The following is a 20,261-nucleotide window of genomic DNA, read 5'->3' as shown; positions in this document are numbered from 1 at the left end:
TCAGACAAATGCCAAGCTTTTCCAAAGAGCAACGAGAATGGCTGCGCCCCCCTGGAGAACACAGTGATTAGAGAGGGGGAACCAGGGGTCTGCCAAGCCCCTTAAAGGATCTCTGTGTGTGTGTGTGTGTGTGTGTGTGTGTGTGTGTGTGTGTGTGTGTGTGTGTGTGTGTGTGTGTGTGTGTGTGTGTGTGTGTGTGTGCATGCGTGCGTGCGAGGGTGGCACCGGGACAACAGCCATGTCACAGAACATGACCCTGAGGTGCAGCCATCAGACAGCCAATATGGCGAGTTAAATACCGCTGCTGCATCAGAGCGGAAGGGCTCCAACTGCCTCCAATCAAACAGGTTTCTGTTCACCTAATGAGCTTAATTAACGAGGCTTAGTTTACACGTATTTACTCCGAAAGATGGAACAATGTGACGCAGTTACCGAAGGATGCAATGTCTTTCTAAGTCTGATGTATTTCAGAAAGGCCTCCTCAGTTGTTTCAGTCCAGACACACGTAGGATGATAGAAGAAGATGACACTTCATTGCCCCGTCTTATTTGGATTAAGTGTACTGTATATGGTTGGACTCAAATTGGATGTAATGGATGTAGTTTTATTTTAATAAACAAAAATCACATAGACAAAAGGATGAATATCCAATTTGTGTTGTGGATTAGGAGGGCAGGTGTCTAATGCTTTTTAATATCATATTTTCCCCTTAAAGGCATGTTTGACATAAATATTTACATCTGATTTACAATATACTAATATTCTGCACAGCTTTTCACTTTCTGTTAATGATTCAAATTCAGCATTGTCTGTCTGTTACCTGCCAGGAAAAGCACAATGAGCCATCTCTCCGAAGAAAACCAATAAATAATTTGTTAGATTTTTATGACCATTTTTTATTAAGACTCAATTAACGAATAGAGTTACAGCATTGACAGAGACTCAGGTGACAATCCACTCATCAAGCAAAAGAAAACCAAGCAGTCAGCAGCAGCAGCAGCACAAAATGAGATGCATGAGCATAATAGATATTTTAAAAATGATAGTGATAAAGTAATGGGCAGATTATTACATCAGTACCAGAGAAGTCACAAGTCTAGGTGGCCGTGTTTCCAAAGTGCTGAGTATTACAAAGTCAAGATAAAGAAAGAAGGAAGAGATTCAAGAAAGAAAAAAGTATAGATAAGAAGTCCCGCTCTTCGCCAAAGTAAAGCCCCCGAGACAATTTAATCCCACTTTACCAACCCCAACTAGTCAGTCAGTCCACTTGCACAGCAATAGCAAGAGTTTGGATATTCTGAATTTTCTGTGCGTCTTTCTTTGCTTCCTCCTTTCCAATTCTTTTAGCGTTTTTTATTCAAAATCAACCACAACCAAAACTCTTTTACATTTGCAGTATATACTAATGTAAACTGTCCGAACAATGCTCAGAACTTACCATAAAAACTAAATGAGAATGTAAACTGAGTTTAGATCAAAATCCAACTAAAATGTGAGGTAACAAGAAAAGCACTCAGAGAGTACTCCACCAAGGCTGCTCATTGCCCCATATGTCAGAAATGCAGCATTTGTTTATTAGTTACTGATAATCAGAAATCACATCAACACAGAATGTGTCCATTTAATATAGCTGTACCCACAAACAAAGTAACCTTGTGCTGAGTACAGGCGTGTGTTATGCACGTGTACGTTATGTACGGATATTGAATCATATGACCTAAATATGTAGCGGGCAGCGGGAATCGATGTGAATCAGAAACACTCCCACAATTTAATCAATTGTTATTACTGACAACTTGTATTGTTGATTTGTAGTAGGATCGCAGTCATGTGATCACTTGAGCATTCACTTGTTGCCATGGTTACAGTGACGCTGTGCTGCTATCTCACAATGATACAGAAATCTTTAACAAATCCGTGGATCCAGATTATAAGCTGCATCACTGCAAAAAATGTAATCACTTGGTCCTTGTGTCATTTCTGATCTTCCCTGAAAATTTCATCCAAATCCGTTTGTCCGTTTTGAGTGATGTTTCACACACACACACACAGACAGACAGACCAATGCCGATCGTCACATAATTCCACCGTGTTCCTTGGAGGAGTAACAAACTTTCATCAGGACAATATTTTCATTCCTTGATGAACCCTGTGAATGTTCGAGTTTTTTTTTTTTTTTACCATTCTCTCCTGGTCACTAAGCAGGTTATTGCCCATGCTGGGATGGTGTCACTTTTGTTTCCAATTTACTCCTCCATTCCAAACCCTATAGAGAAATTGTTTTCCTCATTTACGGGTAGAGTTCCTGACAAAAACCAATATGATCAGATGTCTTTCCTGGATGCAGTGACTGCTGGATGTCTGGGCAGATCTGCAGGAGATTGTCGGGAATGGATGAGGTAGACAAAATGATTCACTCCCAGGTGTACAGAGTAGAAGGGGCATGCATGGTGTCTGGTCTTGTATTGTACTATTGGAATCAGATTAGTTTCATTCTGTGCAGCAGAAAAAGTGTCAGATGATAGTTTTGCCAAGGACTACACACGAAATTTATACTATGACAATCAAATGTATTGACTTAAATGGATGGATGGATGGATGGATGGATGGATGGATGGATGGATGGATGGATGGATGGATGGATGGATGGATGGATGGATGGATGGATGGATGGATGGATGGATGGATGGATGGATGGATGGATGGATGGATGGATGGATGGATGGATGGATGGATAGATAGATAGATAGATAGATAGATAGATAGATAGATAGATAGATAGATAGATAGATAGATAGACAGACAGACAGACAGACAGACAGACAGACAGACAGACAGACAGACAGACAGACAGATAGATAGATAGATAGATAGAGGCGGTGTCATCTACATCAGTGTTCTTGTCTTGATTCAGGCTGACAGCAGTCTGCGCTCCACATTATTCTGCTTTTTGAAATTCTTTCTGGGACCCAGATATGAGCGATCAGATTCCCTCAGACAAAATTGTCTGTGAGTGGGAATACCGAGTCAGAACGGGGATTTTATTTCAGCGACTGCCTGAGGGGAAACTACATCAAACCAAACAGAAATCACATTGGAGTCTGAGATGACAAATGGAGACCTTGAATAACTGCATTAGTGCTATTATATTTGGAAATGGGGAAAATTAATTTCACCGCAATGCAATGTTTCAGTTTCTTACAGATTGCCTATCCAGCTCTAGATATGGGTTTTGATATAGATCATTTACAATTTCATTAGGAAAACATTTGTTCACATTTACAGCGTTCTGTATTGTCTGTGCTATCTGCCTGTACAGAGAAGCTGAAAGTGAACTGAAAGAAGAGACACTGCAGAGAGATTTGCTGCCTTGAAAATCTCCTTCAAACTTTGTTTTAAGAGACACAAAAACGTTCTGCTTTGAATAATAATGTGACTCTGATATGATTTTTCCACTAGAAGTTCAGTTACTTCATTAAAAAGCCTTCGATTCTTATAATCCATTTTTCATTTCAAAGATTTACTGGCTATGTATGAGGCGTCTCAGTAGAAAGTCTTTCAGGCTGTGAAGTCAGGAGGATTATATGCAACACTTTGGACTCTGACACAGAATCAGGTGAGCAGAGAGAAACTCCACCCTCTTAATGCAGATGAAACAATAAATGATTCTGCAGCACAATGAAGGTGGAGTGAAGCAACAATGAGCCAAAGGTAAAAACTGAGAATAATTTTGACAGATGAGTCCTTTGCTGAAGTTTTTACATGCAATGCCACCTTTTACATCTCCTCCACTACATTTCAGAGGTACACTACAATTCAAAAGTTTGGGGTCACTCAGGAAATTTCATGTTTTCCATGAAAACTCCCACTTTTATCCACGTGCTAACATAACTGCACAAGGGTTTTCTAATCATCAATGAGCCTTTCAACACCATTAGCTAACACAATGTATCATTAGAACACAGGAGTGATGGTTGCTGGAAACGTTCCTCTGTACCCCTATGGAGATATTCCATTAAAAGTCAGCTGTTTACAGCTACAATAGTCATTTACCACATTAACTATGTCCACACTGGATTTATCATTCAGTTAATGTTCTTCATTGAAAAAAAGAAGATTTTCTTTCAAAAATAAGGACATTTCTCAGTGACCTCAATCTTTTGAACAGTAGTGCAAATAATTTTATTCCACTCAGTTTATTGCTAATTTGAGGTACTGGTCTTTTACAGAAATAAGGTTTTCCATCCAAAATAAGTCGTTCTTTTATTTGTCAAATCTCATAATAGGTTAAACTCCTTATGGCATGACTGGAAGGCAGTTTTTCCAAACTATATGTAGAAATATGTACCAAATGAGCTTAGTATAAACTAAATAATACATTTTAAACTCTTATTTTACTCTTTACAAGCCGGGGCCAAAAACACAGGAGTCAAAAGAAAAGCTCAGATTCTTTACCTAACAGTACAATTCAAAAATACCAAATTACAAGTAAAATCTAATAATTATACATTCCTTTCTTATTAATACATTAAAATGTGGATTCTATTTTAATGTTGTTGTTGATTGGGGTTAGAAATAATAGTGTGCATCTCTGCTTTCAGTTTTAAGAACTAATAATTTTCTACATTATGTTCACATTTGATTTTAATAGTAACTTAAAAAAACAATCAGAAGAGTGGAAGTAAAAAGTAGCCTAAAGTGCATTAAACATGTGCTGTGCTAAAGTCCAGTACTTGACTAAAGCTGCTCTCCAACATTGTTGTATTTAAGTGGAACAGATTCTTGAGTAAATTTGCAAATAATCAAATTAAAGGCTGGAGTCCTGCTGCTGCTCAGCACTGAGGTGCCATGCCCAAATTAAGGAAGCGAAAATTAGCTCCACTTTTTTCAGTACTTTTTGTTTTACACTACATTACTTTTATTTAAGTAAAGGATGTGCTATAACCACAACAAGCACAGCTCATTTTTGCGTGTTTAGGTGAACTTTAACAAATTAAAGCAGCTGTGTCAATGAACACATTTAAATATGGCCTTTCATGAATTTACAGTGTGTGTGTGCAAAAATCCTTCAGCTGTAACAGGCCTCAGTTCATCAGTAACAAAGCCTCATATTTCTCTCTGTAAATGTAAATTTTGTCGCTGCTCAGCAGTCACAAAACCCTCACAAGCTGAGAAATTCAGCGTGAAACTGGATCAAAATGAAACGACACCAGCCCGCGCTCCTGATCCTTCCATATGTTTCCATATAGATATCAAGCCATCGATTAGGGGAATGCTGTCATCTAGTTGGCAGCGATTAGGCTGCTGGCTTTGGCACCCAGTCAACAACTAATTCACATGCTAATGTCTTCCAGATCAGGTCTCGCCCCCAAACTGGTTCTCCTTATTGACTTGATTCCCTGATTGGACAGATGGCCACCTTTCAATATCACAGACGTCTGTTTGTGTTTAGGCTCGGGTAGGGTGGCGAGGGGTTGTCAAGACGGGGAGATTTGGGGGGAGTAGGTGAGGATTCCCAAGCTTATGAATAAACAACAACAATCATCTAGATAAACAACAACATTATCTGGCGTCTGAACCTTGACGACGATCTATTATGGCCATTACTGTCACATCGTGTGCTACAGTCGGCTTTTAATTGCTCTTATTCACCATTGAGTATGGGGGGGCTGGGTGCGGGGGGAGACTCAGACACTGTATCAGTCGACGCTCTTAATTGATTTGTCCTCGTGCTTGCCAAAGCCGCAGTCAATACAGTCGAGTGCGCTGAAACCTATCAAAGCGGAATGAGGAGTGAAGGCACGAGTGCCGAGGACAAAACAGCTGCCTGTTTGTGGAGAGAAAAAGAAAAAGGAAAGGAAAGGGGGGAGAGGAAAGAGACAAAACTGCATTTCAATTCCTCCCAAGCCTCCTCCCTCCCTCCTCCCCCACACACATCCTTCCCTCACCTCTTGCTCTGCTCCTTCTCTCTGCGCTCTCTCGCTCTCCATTTTCGTGCCTGGCAGCAGTCTTTCTCAGGAGACTTTCTCTGCAGTTGTGTGAGGAGAATGTCAGTCTTGTGTAGTTAGGAGTGTGTGTGTGCTCAGATCTGTGTGTGTGTGTGTGTGTGAGCGTCTGCCTCTACGAGAAATGTCCCCTGGATGTGCTCATTAGCAAAACACAAGTGCGTATGGCTCCCCAGAACAAGGCATTCTGGGTAGTGCCACTGTCTATCTCAGCTTTGAGAGTTCGTAAGCAACTAATGAACAGATTCAGGCATGAGCACAGGGCAGCGCACATGCACATGTTTGTATCTTTGTGAGGACGCTCTTTGGGATAGGGCATTCCTTAGCACTGCGCCTCAACCTTGACCATCACAACAAACGCTGAAGCCTGATTCTAACCTCAAACAGCTCTTTGAAGGTGGGTCAGGAAGTGAACATTAGCCTGAATGTCCTCGCTTTCCCAGCGTCTACAAATCAAACTGGTCCTCTTAAAAATAGACCTTCAAGTACAACACACACACACACACACACACACACACACACACACACACACACACAGAAAAAGAGAGAAAATAAAGACTTTGAATGACCTTTCATACATAACAGACTCGAGGAAAAACAATGAGTTCTTCAATATTCCACAAACTTAATATTCTGATTTTGTGTGTGGATGAACTGAAGCTCAGTGATGTGGGGGGAAAGAGGGAGAGAGAAGATAAGTAAAGTTACACACACACACACACACACACACACACACACACACACACACACACACACACACACACACACACACACACACACACACACACACACACACACACACAGTGCAGAGAAAATCAGATGCAAGCAGAGCTGCTGCTAACAATACTGTCCAGGCGTTTACTTTTCACATTCATTCTGCATTCAGTATTAAACACACAGAGGGGTTTGCCAGTAGGCTGGGAAGAGGCTCCGCTTGTATGAAAAGACTTTTTGTTTTGTTTTCCTCACAGCTTGACTCAGTATGACTTTCAAAAATAAAAGTTTCTGTATTTTAAAATATGGAAAGAGGCACCTCGTCTTTGCTACATAGGTGACAAAACTGCCTCTCGCCTGAGTTCAAATATGATTTCAGGTCTACAGTTTGTAAAAGGATCCATACCCTTTTTTTAGTTAATGTGAGATGAATGAGTTTTACTAAAATAACATTTAGGTCATAATTCATTCATGTTACACAGGCCTTACAGCAATTTGGCATAGCACTTTCTCTTTTTAAATTCAACCATTCAACAACACAAACATCAAATGTACACTGCTCAGGAGCATCACATATCCCTCATCTGATGCATAGAGCAGAAAGGGAGACGTTCTGGATTTACAAGAATGAAGCATTTTTCAAAAAATGAACATAAAGAAAGAATAGAAGAGAGGTGCTTCATGTCAGTATTTACAACAGGGTGACCGGTCATTAGTTGGGCCCTAAAGCCTGGTGAACAGCTTGAGTCGCTCACCAGAAGACTTCAGGATCTCTGTCTGTTTTTAAAATCACTTTTGAAATTGATTTTACATTATATACCTTAAAAAGCTTTTACTAAGTGCTATTATTTGTACTTTTTTTGTATCTGTTCTTTTTTCTTTCAGTCTTATGCTGTAATTGTGTGATTTTATTGATGCTTTACAATATTATGTGTATAATTACAGAAAACTGTTCATACGAAAAGAAGCAAAGGCCAAGAGATATATCCTAATATTTATTGTAGTATAGATCTAGTCCCAACTCTGCCTGGGAGACACTCATGTCTTTCATGCTCCAGTTTGGAGTCGTTTCTGTTTTTCTATATTGTCACAAATTTGCAGCTTTGGACCTTGAAGTGAAATAGTAATATCATCAGGGATTTATTGCTCAGACTTGACAACATTTCCCCAGTAGTTCAGTTCAATTTGATTCATTTTTATTTATATAAGATCAATTACTTAATTTAGATTGTCTCAAGACTCTTTGCAGAGCCCAAGTTGTCCTCCTTATGACAAGTAAACAGGCCTTCTAGTATCAAATCAGTGAGAAAACCGTGCAGTTTAATGACAACTGTGCTTTTGCTCCACTGAGTTAGCATTTAAGTGTATGTTTTTGTTGGATTCTTGGGTTATGCAAGGTGTACTGATTAATTTGTATCAGACTGTAAAAGCAAATTTGCATCCTGCTATTCAGTTTCAGTGTTGCATCTGTCTGAAGACAATGTTGCAAAATACTGCTATGTGAAATGTATTTCAAGCTGAATATGGGCACTCATAAATATGCATTTTCATGTACAAAAGGAAACAATTTATACCCAATCATATCCCCACTGTTCAAAACTAATCAGCGCAGGGCCACAAATGGAAAAATACTGTAATCTCAGATGCAATAAAATGCTGTGAAATGAGCAGAACAGGTGCATAGGTGAACAAAGATAAATATAGCCTGGCTTGATGAAATAATTTCTCTACCTGTCTGGGATAATAACTCATTATGTTAATCACAAGCCCTATTAATCATTTTCTCATTTGAACTGTCAGGATGTGATTGTCGCACAAGGAGACTGTGTGAAGTACAAGGAAAAGATTCGCCTTTCGCCATTCATCAAAGTCGTGTGGGCAAAAGAATTTGAATGTCAGGGAGGAAATCAATGGTGGAGCTGCTGCCGTGTGTTTTACCAGAGCCATAACAATGAAAAGCCTCCTCATATCTGGAGCACTAAAGGAGAAAAGAGCGATGATAAACGCATTTGCACCAGTAACCCACTCCGGCTGTTAGATCCTGATGGCATTGTAACACAACAGCACAACAGGAAGCATATTAGCAATAGCCAGGAGAGTGTGTGTGCCTCTGTGTACTGTATTCTTGTGCATATGTGTGTGTGTGTGTGTGTGTGTGTGTGTGTGTGTGTGTGTGTGTGTGTGTGTGTGTGTGTATGATGAGTGTGTGGCACCAGGCTCATATATTGTGATTGTCTCATTGTGAAAATGCCCTACTGGGGTGGCCAGCTGTTCTTGTGCCCATAAAAAGGAGGCAGGAATGTCTGGTGGGATGAAGGAGGCTGCAGAGACACCAGGAGACACACACACTCGCTTTGGAGGAGCAGATGTAGGACACACACACACACACACACACACACACACACACACACACACACACACACACACACACACACACACACACACACACACACACACACACACACACACACACACACGCGCGCGCGCGTCTACACACTCGAGGTATACACATACATAACCAGCACAGCACACACCGTAGTCTCACACACACACAAAAACTCCCATAAACACAGACAGACACACAGATTGTCAAAAAGCACATAGACACAGAATACGAAGTTAAACGATACACACACACACACACACACACACACACACACACACACACACAAAATTTCACTGAAAGAACTCATGTAAAGACACACCCACATTTAAATATACCTGTATGCACATGTGTAACAGTGCTTTACACACTTACATCCAGATACAGACACAAAGACACACAGCCGCAGCAGCAGCAGCAGCAGCAGCAGCAGGCGAAGTGGTGGAGGCGTTATCGGTCCATATCTGTGCTTGGAGCCACAGCAGTCTCCAAGGCTGCTATCAGCTCCCCCATTATCTCTGTCTGAGAGTGTGGAGGAAGAGGAGGAGGAGGAGGAGGACAGCGATGAAACCCCCCCATCCCTCCACCAACCAGCTCCCCTCATAGCCTCTGCACACACACATATTAACACACTCACCATCAACTCGTTAAGAGTGCGGAAATGAAATGTCTGTCCCGTGAGGAGCAGAGCTTTGCTGCCGTGGCACAAGTTTGGTGACTACAACAGGCATGCAATAACAAAACTACAGACAGGAAGAGGGTATAGGATAAGGAAGAAACAGAGATGGTAAGAACAGGAGTGGAAGAAGACAGATGATGAAAGAGGGAGACAATGAGAGGGATGGGAGGGATGGTAGGGGGAGGAAAAAGAGGGAGCATCATCCTGCTGCAGCCGCCCCTACCTCAGGTCTCATTAACTTAATGGTCTCTGTGGATGGCGAAGGGCAGAGCAAGGATGGAGGAGAGGAGAGGAGAGGAGAGGAGAGGAGAGGAGAGGAGAGGAGAGGAGAGGAGAGGAGAGGAGAGGAGAGGTTGCAACTTAGATTGATGTTTTATTTTGGTTAAATTAGTCATTTGGATGCCATATTCTGAGTTAGTTGATTTAAGTGCTTTTATTTTGAAGATCTAGTCCAACCTTAGTCTGTGCCCGTGGTAAACAGAATGTCAGTGGTTGGATTATCTGATCAGATTATTGTGAAAGCATAGGAAGAGAAAGCATTAATGCATAATGCCAAAGCAGTGGAGGGAAGTTGTTACTCTATAAAGGTGCGACTAGTGCTGATACATTTGGATATTTATTTTTGCTTTATTATTCTGTTTTCTTTTTTATTTGCGAGCTAAATTTTGACAAATCAAACAATAGTAATATCTGGTGCATGACAAAAAAACTTGCCACCGACAAAAACCTCTGCATGTCCAAACCTGTGCTCAGCTATGAGCACATCACACAGACTGCATCTCTGTGTGAATGCACATTTTACCTGTTTGTATTTATGACTATTTGTATTTTAGTATTTTTCATTTGTATTTTATATTTTTTTTATCTGTTCTAACATTTTGTATTTAGAAAGCCTGGTGGACATTCACTGCATTTCACTGCCATATTGTATGTGCGTGTGACGAATAAAAATCTGATTTAAATGGACTAAATATCTGTGTACTTGTCAATTAAATACTGGATCCATTTTTATTATTTCCATATATATTCTTTGTTATTGAGATATCAGCCCTTCATTAAGACATTTTTTTAATCAAATGCCATTGAAGAGGTAGGAAAAAATCTTTATTTTAAAATGTCATAGAAAATGAGTTAAAAAAACAAACAAATGTATTTTATTTAGAGCAAGAAACTCTGCAGTGAGAGTATAAGAAATAATTTCCCTTTCCACCTAAAACTGTGTCCTTCCAATCAGTATGATTTTTTATTATTAAAGTGGGGACAGATCAAGTGCAGTGTCCATTATGCTTTAATTCTTTCTCAGCCTTTTGTCATAAAGGGGTTTTTTCACAGACAGTAGCTCAGTATTCACATCCTCATGTTCCATATTCTTTCAGAAATTCTATCATTGTACCCAGTGCTTAGCTACCAAGGTGCTTTCTTGAACCAGTCAAAAAAGGGTGAAGTTAAAAGATTACTACATTTCTACATGGAGGAAATACTGGAAGTGACACATTACATTTTTGCATCTCTGCCTTCCCTACAGATGGAACACTCACTCGTTCTCATCAGCGTGCCGCAGCAGCACTCGTAGCTCTTTTGTGCCGGTGACATGGCCGTCAGTGTTGACAGGGTATCAGCCGCTATCGTCTGGACTGTCCAGCCACTGGCGCCGCTCTCACAGGGGCTTCTGCACCACCCGAGGTCAGACATGGAGACACTCAGACAGACGGCTGTAAGAGGTCCAGAATGTAGAAGCAGAACGGGTAGAAAGGCCACTTCCCGGCACAGTGCTGTTGAATCGTAATATAATGTCATTATTGTGTGTGCAGAATGGACGCGAATCACATTTGTAGACCAAAGAGACAGCCGTCTTCACATTGACTGAACTGCTCCTCTCACCATGGTAACGCCAGCTTTTTCGAGTGTCATCCACTGTTTTCAAAATGTATTTCCATGACACTATTAATCAGAGGTGTCAAGTAAGTGTAGCGTGTAAAACAACCATTCAGTAATGTGAACTGAGATGGAAAGATCATTCTTCATTTTCTAACTCTTTGCTCTGGTCTGAAAACGCTAACAGCTGCTGATGTGCAGCATGACAGGGCACAGGCCGCTGAATGAGACGGAGGCAGACATGCTGAAGAATGAGACAGATGACAGACCTCAAACTATTCTACATACATCAGGCTGCCACTTGGTAAAAAGTTGGAGGGGCAGTGCAGATAAATGTGAGAGGGAGGCTGCTGAGGAGAACAATATTTAGCGTAAAGGGACTAAAGAGGGAGAAAAGTGACAACGCTGGAGCCAATATGAGCAAAAAAAGCTATAATTCATGGGAAATGTACAGTGAAATAATTTGTCATCGGTGTTGAAAGTACCTTGATCACAGCTGTGTGGGTCTACAGGGGGAAGCATCTTCTGAGAATTGCTTATCCACCATTACAGCAACTCACTACATTCAAGTTAGCATTTTCACACCCAAGGTTTTCTGGAAGTTAATGCGACACAAGCAAACAAACGACACACTCCTTCTGTCTCTGCCTCTCACGCGGGCGTACACACACACACGCATACGCACACATAAAACCACACGGGAGGGACCATCTGACAAGGCCAAAGTGATGTTGCTTTCAGGGGACCGTGAGTCGGTCCCTCCACAGATGGGCCGGGGCCCTGCACCCTCTCCCTAATGCTCCATTCTGCAGCTGTGTGAGATTAGCTAGGTACCATCAATGCTAATTTGTGCTGATACAACCAAAACTTTTATTGAGATGAGGAAAAAAAGGAGATAAAACACAGAGACACACACACACACATGGCGGTATATCGAAGATGTCTCCTTGAGTCTGCAGCAGAGGATGCACCCAGGATGTCTACTGCAGCGAGGCTATTTAAACGCATTACTGTTGATCATCATAATAGCATGATGATCAAGTCTAGGAATCTTGTTTCAATCCTGATAAACATTTCATTTGCATAATTTGTTGACATTTCACAGCAGTTTTCACATTTTAGTGTTGTCAGACTTTGTATCAGACTAACTCTAACTTGCTCCAGTCGGAGATATTTTGGCATTTGGAGGGTTTGCATTTCAATCACATCTCACTACTCACAAACTATACATTTAATAAATTCATTAACATTCAGTTCTGCAGCTAATTTGCATTGACAAAATGTGTTAAAGGGTAGAAGAACATGATATGAGAGACCATAGTTTGTGTTCTGCATCCCACATTTGGCTTATGAAAGACTTTCGGTTTGAAAAGCTAATTATATTTGTAAGTACTTTGATCCAAACCTTAAACCATTATTACATTATTTTATAATTGTTGGAAATCTTATGAAATACACTAAATCATCAGCTGATGCCCAATATAATTATCATCAGGATTTCATGCTTCTTATAAAGCCTGTTTGATGAAAATTTCTGTCACCTACAATCATTTATCTAAATTCTGTTTTTGTGAATTCTTCCCACAAATATGACACAAAGAGCCATAATCATCTCCTAACCATAATGATTTAAAAGATGCTGCACGTAATGGAGATCCACACGGTGAGCTGTATATTGGTGGACATGGATTCATTTTACTACACAGGGTGTTAAAATTAAAGTAAAAATTTTCAGTAGTTTGTGAAATATACTTTTTAATTCCTTGCAAAAGTTAGATGGCCTTGTCTGCTCTCTAAATATGTAGCTGGAGTGCATTAGCTTAGCATAGCATACCTGACTCTGTCCAAAGGAAACTGAATTTATCTATTTTGACACCATTTGAACTCACAGACTGCATACTATATTTCACTGTACCACTCAGTACAGTTACCATGCAGCAGTGAGGGTGCCGTCAATCCCAACAAATTCTCTTAAGATTGCAAATTTGCATATTTTCAAAAGCATCAAATAATTCCCTTATATGTCTCTCATTGTGGAAAGGATCTTCTTCAGTATTTCAACTTTGGGACCCAGACACTGAAGCAGCTGAATGGATTTCAGCTATGATTGAAGGTATTATTTACAAGGCTCATAGAGGTAAAAAAAAAAAAAAAAAAAAAACACTGGCTGATGGTCCCACAGAGCTGGAACAATGCCAGTGACCCAAACTCCACCAGCCAAACTGCAAGAATAAATCTTTGTATGTATGATGCATTTAAATTTCTCACCACCTCTCCCCATTATTGTGTCCCTCCACCTTATTTTGCAGGTCATTATTGCATATGTACTCTCTAAGCAATAATTTTTAACATGTCACAAAAAGATGAGTGGTGTTGTGTTGTTTAGCTGTGGAGGAGAGAGTTTCATTTATATTGTGCTGTGGTGGAACCTCAGCCCTGTGACACCACATACACAGCATCTATTTACCCACAATGCATTTATTCTTTTTCCTCCCAGTTCAACGTTCACCAAGTTTTACTCACTGCTTCAAAAACCCACTGAAACACACACATCCAACCAATAAACACATTGCCTTTTATCCCCTCTCTCTCTCACACACACATACATACAGCACCACATATGGGGAACCCTAATATGGTAACTAAATCTGAACGAATTATTTATCATGTGCATAATATCTCACAGCTAGCCTATTTTCCTCAAATAAGTAATATACAGTGCAATGTCATTGGTGCACACTCTCTAGTAGAAATAATGGGGAGGTTTGTTCACTTTATGAAATACGATTCATCACAACAGAGCCAAACAAATTTGATTACAGCTGTGGATTACTCACTGGCAGACATTGATATTGTTTTCATGCAAAACCAATAGAGAGGCATCATGCGGATGTTTTTATTACATTATCAGGGGTACGAACACAGTTAAAAATAAAATTCATACTAGTGCCTCATGACTGAATCATCTCACACCATGGTATATTCCTGAGGGGTTTTAATGCTGTGGAACCACAAAAATAATGAAGCTGAACCCGTGGTGACACCGCACACACTGAGGGTACGTTCTGTGGTTTCAGCCTTTCATACAGGTTACTGGTGATCAGCTGATGACGTCTGAGTCCTCAGTATGCATAAGGTTAGAGCAAGGGATCCTGTTTAGAAGGGAAATAGTTTGAGCTAGGATATTTTTTTAATGACAGGAGAATAATCTTATCTGTCTTATGTTCAAACCTACCACTGAGTGCACACTTCACTTCCATTAAAGCCTCTAAATAAATGTGCAGAAATCTATTATTTGAAGAGAAGAACTGAATGGTAGAAATGGAAATCATTTACCTGGTAGCTTCATATTATACAGCATGCATTCAGATTAGAGTGTAACAATACAAGTTAAAAGCATTGGAAAGCACAATTACAAATAAAAAAAAGCTTGTCATTTGTGAGATTTAGAGGTGTGAGTAGGTAGATTTTGACAGTCTTGAACCAGGTTAGCTGTTTCCCTCTGTTTCAAGCCTCTATGCTAAGCTAAGCTACTCAGCACCTTACTCTAGACATTCATGGAACAGATACAAGTTTCAAATAGATTATAAAATGTTTGGTAGTATAACGAGCAAGCAGATTTCATCAAGCCTTGAAAAATTACTTAACAGGTACAAACAGTTAGCATGCCAAATGCTCAAATTTACACCTACCAGTGTAAGCTCTGTAGCAAACACATTTTTGTTTGTTTGCTTTGTTTCTTGTCCAATGCATATCCAACAGAAATTCAAATCGTTATGTTGTGGTTTTAAGGATCCCAGCTGCTGGAGTGGTTAACTGATCACTGACTTGTCTGATCTGATATTCAGCATTTTTCCCATTTTCAGGATTAACTCTGTTTAAAAATGATCCCTAATTGGATAAATGATGCAGTGCTTTGGCTCTGATGCAGCTGCCTGTCTTTATTTGTAGTCACCCCTCTGTGGTCTGGAACAAAGTCCCACTCCTTGCATTATAATTGATTACACATCATGACTATTACCCAGTCAGCATCGATGGATAAGTTGAAAATTTCTCCTTTAATTAAAATAGTCTAATAAATATATAAACAAATGTATTTTGACTAAGTGCTATTTTGGGCTTTTTGTTTGTCTAAATTTGGATCATGCGGAAAGGCTACCCTTCTAGTTTTTGTCCGTGGATCCATTTTAATGACAGGGCTTGTTGTCCTGCATGCAAATTTTCCACCTAAATAATTCCAACCATCACTATTTTGTGGGAACACTGAAGCCGTATCCTTCGCTTGGCTCAACCCAGCACAGTTCGTATTGGTTTAAAGAAATGTAACAGTGGTACTTCCTCTATAGCAAAATGACAGTGAGGTACAGCCAGACCATTACGTACTCCAGAATGGCATGGCTAAACGAGACTACAACATGTACAACTGTACCACAAAAGTGGAGTAAATTTATTCAATAAATGTAAATTTATTTAACAGTAATTACACAATCAACACAACTCTGACACATGGTCAGTGCTGTATGAAGTGCATGGCAGGGTTAAAACAACGTTGTGTCCGATTTGTGTCTGTGGGGAAGCAGGCCCAGGTGCTTCTAATTCCACTAACAAGCCACTCACTGCAGCCAAGCACCTGCACTGAGAGCTAAGAATAATTACATTAGGACTATGTTTGTAGCATTAAATGTTTTAAATCGTCAAAATAATTAAAGCTGCTGAGATTAGCGAGCCTATTCGATGATGATGCATCAGCATCATTATTTTTAACTCAGGCGTGCTTTTTTGTTTTTATTCAGTTTGCTTCCTTTCACTGGTGACCTGCAGTCAGTGTTGCAGCCTTACACACAACTTTACAAGGCTTGACAGACAACTTTCAGGAACATATCACAGAAGAACTGTTGCTATTTTTGAGCACCTGAAGAGAAAACACGCAGGTGTTATTCAGTGAGAAGGCCCTTTGCATCTGTTCGCTTCTCTCCTACTCTCTGTGCTCACATACACTGTATTTTAATACAGCCAAGTATTGAAGAGTCCGTAATCATCCATCCATCCATTCTCTATACACCGCTTTATCCTCACTAGGGTCGTGGGGGGTGCTGGAGTCTATCCCAGCTGACTCGGGCGAAGGCAGGGGACACCCTGGACAGGTCGCCAGTCTGTCACAGGGCTACATATACAGACGAACAATCACACTCACATTCACACCTATGGGCTATTTAGAGTCATCAATTAACCTCAGGGTGGCCCCTGCCTTGGCCCAAGTCAGCTGGGATAGGCTCCAGCACCCCCCACGACCCTAATGAGGATAAAGCGGTGTACAGAGAATGGATGGATGGATGGATGTTTTTGGACTGTGGGAGGAAGCCGGAGTACCCGGAGAAAACCCACACATGCACAGGGTATCACGATCTGAGGAGGGCTGGACCCGAGCAGAGAGCCACACCACCAAGGCTGGTTGGAATGAAGTGTTTTATTGCTGAGGGGGTGAAATGGTGGCTTGGTGGGGGAAAACCAGGGTGCAGGAGCAGGGGGTTCCAGGCAGGGACAGAAGGGGTCCAAGTAGGAGTGGGGGTCCAGGCAGGGGAAACCAGTGATGACTGGTCTGGGGAGAGCCGGAGGGGAAGGAGAATGGCAGGAATCCCAGGAATCCCAGACAGCTGAACTGTGAGGAGGCAGGGAAAAACAACGAAAGGAAACCAGGTAGGAACTCAAAACAGATATTGTGAGAGGCAAGAGAGTGAACTGAACTGTGTGGTTCTTGTTCAATACTCTGGCAGCGAGTGGAAGGCTGAGCCGGTACTTATTGTTGAGGTGAGTCATTAGTGCGATGATCGTCAGCTGTCCGGGAGCCGTGGAGGTGGTTGATTGCCTGAGTGGAGTCAGCTGAGAAGCTAGACTCCACTCAGGCACCGAGCTGTAGGGGAAGATACAGGGCAGAGGAGCGGATGGGAGACAGGCAAGACAGACAGGGCAGAGGAGTGGATGGGAGACAGGCAAGACAGACAGGGCAGAGGAGTGGATGGGAGACAGGCAAGACAGACAGGGCAGAGGAGTGGATGGGAGACAGGCAAGACAGACAGGGCAGAGGAGCGGATGGGAGACAGGCAAGGCAGAGGAGAAGGGAGCTGTGACACAGGGAGAACATGCAAACTCCATGCAGAAAGATCCCAGGCCCAGGTTGGGATTTGAACTGGGGATCTTCTTGCTGCAAGGTGAAAGTGCTAACCACCACCCCACTGTGTAGCCCTAGTCTGTAATCAGTTACATATTATTCTGTTTCAGTTAATAGACAATGGACGAAAGTGACTGAAAGGTGTCACAGTAAGACTTCATACTAACTAGCAGTCACTTCCAGGTTGCTGCCTTGCACCTCTAAAATTATAACCACAGTATTATCAGACAAACTCACCATACCAAGTAGATAAAAGCAACAACTGTGCAGTGAATTTGTCTATATTTTCACAGAATCCAAAGCTACTACCAAAGTTAGAGAACAATTCCCCAATAAGGAGAAAAGAAGCTACCATCAGTGGTCCATGCATCTACAATATCCACTGCTTCCATTTTGCACTTTAATAAAAGTTTAAAGCCATTGTTTTCATTTGGTACAATGACTTTGCACTGAGCACAGGTGTGTGTTCTGCATGTGTACGTTATGTATGGACACCGAGTCATGTGACCTAAATATGTAGTGGTGGCGTGAACTGATGGGACTCAGAAACACCCCCACAATTTAATCAGATCTTCCTCATATCATTTCCAACTGATAAGTCCCTGTAAGTCTGCAGCAGTGGATTTGTAGTAGGATCACAGTCATGTGATCATCAGCAGGCAGCTGATGTAGTGTTCACTTGTTGTCATGGTTACAGTGACGGTTCTGTCTCACAGTGGTAAAAAAATCTTTAACAAATCCATAGATCCAGACTAAAAGCCACATCACTGTCAAAATCTAATCACTCGGTCCTTGTGTCATTTCTGACCTTCCCTGAAAATTTCATCCAAATCCATTTGTCAATAGACAGCAGGCAAACAGACAAACCAACACCAATCATCACATAACTTTGCCGCATTCATTGGCGGAGTAATAAATAAATACATACAGCTTGCCAAAATAAAACAAACTTAAATAGTCATTTTGCTTTTTCTGAGAAAATTGTATTAATCAACATGTTGGTAAAATCTTCTTGCAGTTCAAAAAAGGACTTGCACTCACCGTACGTTTTGGAGGTAATTGTCAAGCTACTTAAAATCTTTAGTTTACTGTTGCACAGTCAACAAAAACAGCTATTCTGTGTATTTGGCTATATTGGTTTAGGATGTATAATGAACACTTATAGAGAAAGATAGAGGCGACTCAAGGTGAACTCACTGAGTTGGCTCTATTTACACTGAAAACATGAAGATAACATTTTCAGATACACACACTCTGGAGGCCATTCTGGAAAAGCTGCACTTTGGCAGAAGAAAACCCCTCTGTTAGCCTTTATGTTGAACTTGAGAGCTGAAAGCCAATGTGTCTGAACTGACTAACTATTGCCATTTGTCATTTTGAGTGTAGTCACAGATTTCATTTTGGCAGTTTCCATATTTAACTAATTTACAACTTTGATTGTAGAAATAACTGAGTTATGAGCAAGAGTTGACAGGATCAACGGATTGATTTCCAGTGGAAATGATCAACAGATGCTTGGTCGAACCCAAATCAACAAATCAACAATTAAGAGGTCCTTGTAATCCTTCATAATTTCATTGGAGACTAAAATAACCACCATTAAGAGTCCCACACCTTTCTGCATGTATGAGATAGCAACATTAGTATAGTCATGTGCTATACTTTAGCTACTTAAACCTTAATTTAGTGGTCGGATGAGCTTAAAAAATTAATTATTTACAGGCTTTGTAATTAATGAATTGCGATTAATTGCATTTTTGTTAAATAGCAATATTTGACACAATAAGCAAAGTGTTTCAATTCAAATAAATTTTGGTTTATGACTGAATCAATGAATTGACACACAGGAACTTAAACAACAAAAATGTTTGCTTCATTTCTATTTATCTGAATTTTTCATCTGTCTGCTACATTCACAGTGTACTGCAAACTCAAAGTACAAATATAGTGATTACATTCAACATTTTAAGACTCTTTGTAAACTCAAGAACTTTCAATGTCTTCTAAAGTGGTCTATTATGGGATGGCTACACTGTTAGCTGGAACCAGGACTGTCGTAGCTAACGTTAGCTCTGGTGCTAACAACAACATGTTTTGCATTGAGGTGCTGCCGTCGGCTTGAAGTGCTGCGGTGATCAGAAAAGTCTTTGTTGCACAAATTGCACACAATCAAGCTGCCATCGAAACAATTTTAAAAGAGAACTTTCCTCCCAACAAGTTCAATGCGGTCTCGTCTTCCTTCACTGTTTACCAAATTTTCTTTTGCACTGATCATAGACACTGACATCACTCCTGTGTATCTTCTTCATGGTCTCAAACAGACTTTAGGTTCATTACCGCCACCTACTGGGCTGGAGTGTCCATCAGTGTTTCCATCCATCCATCCATCCTCTATACACCGCTTTATCCTCATCAGGGTCGCTGGAGCCCATCCCA

The sequence above is a fragment of the Acanthochromis polyacanthus genome, chromosome 12 (assembly GCF_021347895.1).
Source record: "Acanthochromis polyacanthus isolate Apoly-LR-REF ecotype Palm Island chromosome 12, KAUST_Apoly_ChrSc, whole genome shotgun sequence".
In the NCBI taxonomy this organism is placed as follows: Eukaryota; Metazoa; Chordata; class Actinopteri; family Pomacentridae; genus Acanthochromis; species Acanthochromis polyacanthus.
Note: the sequence above shows the minus strand (reverse complement) of the source record.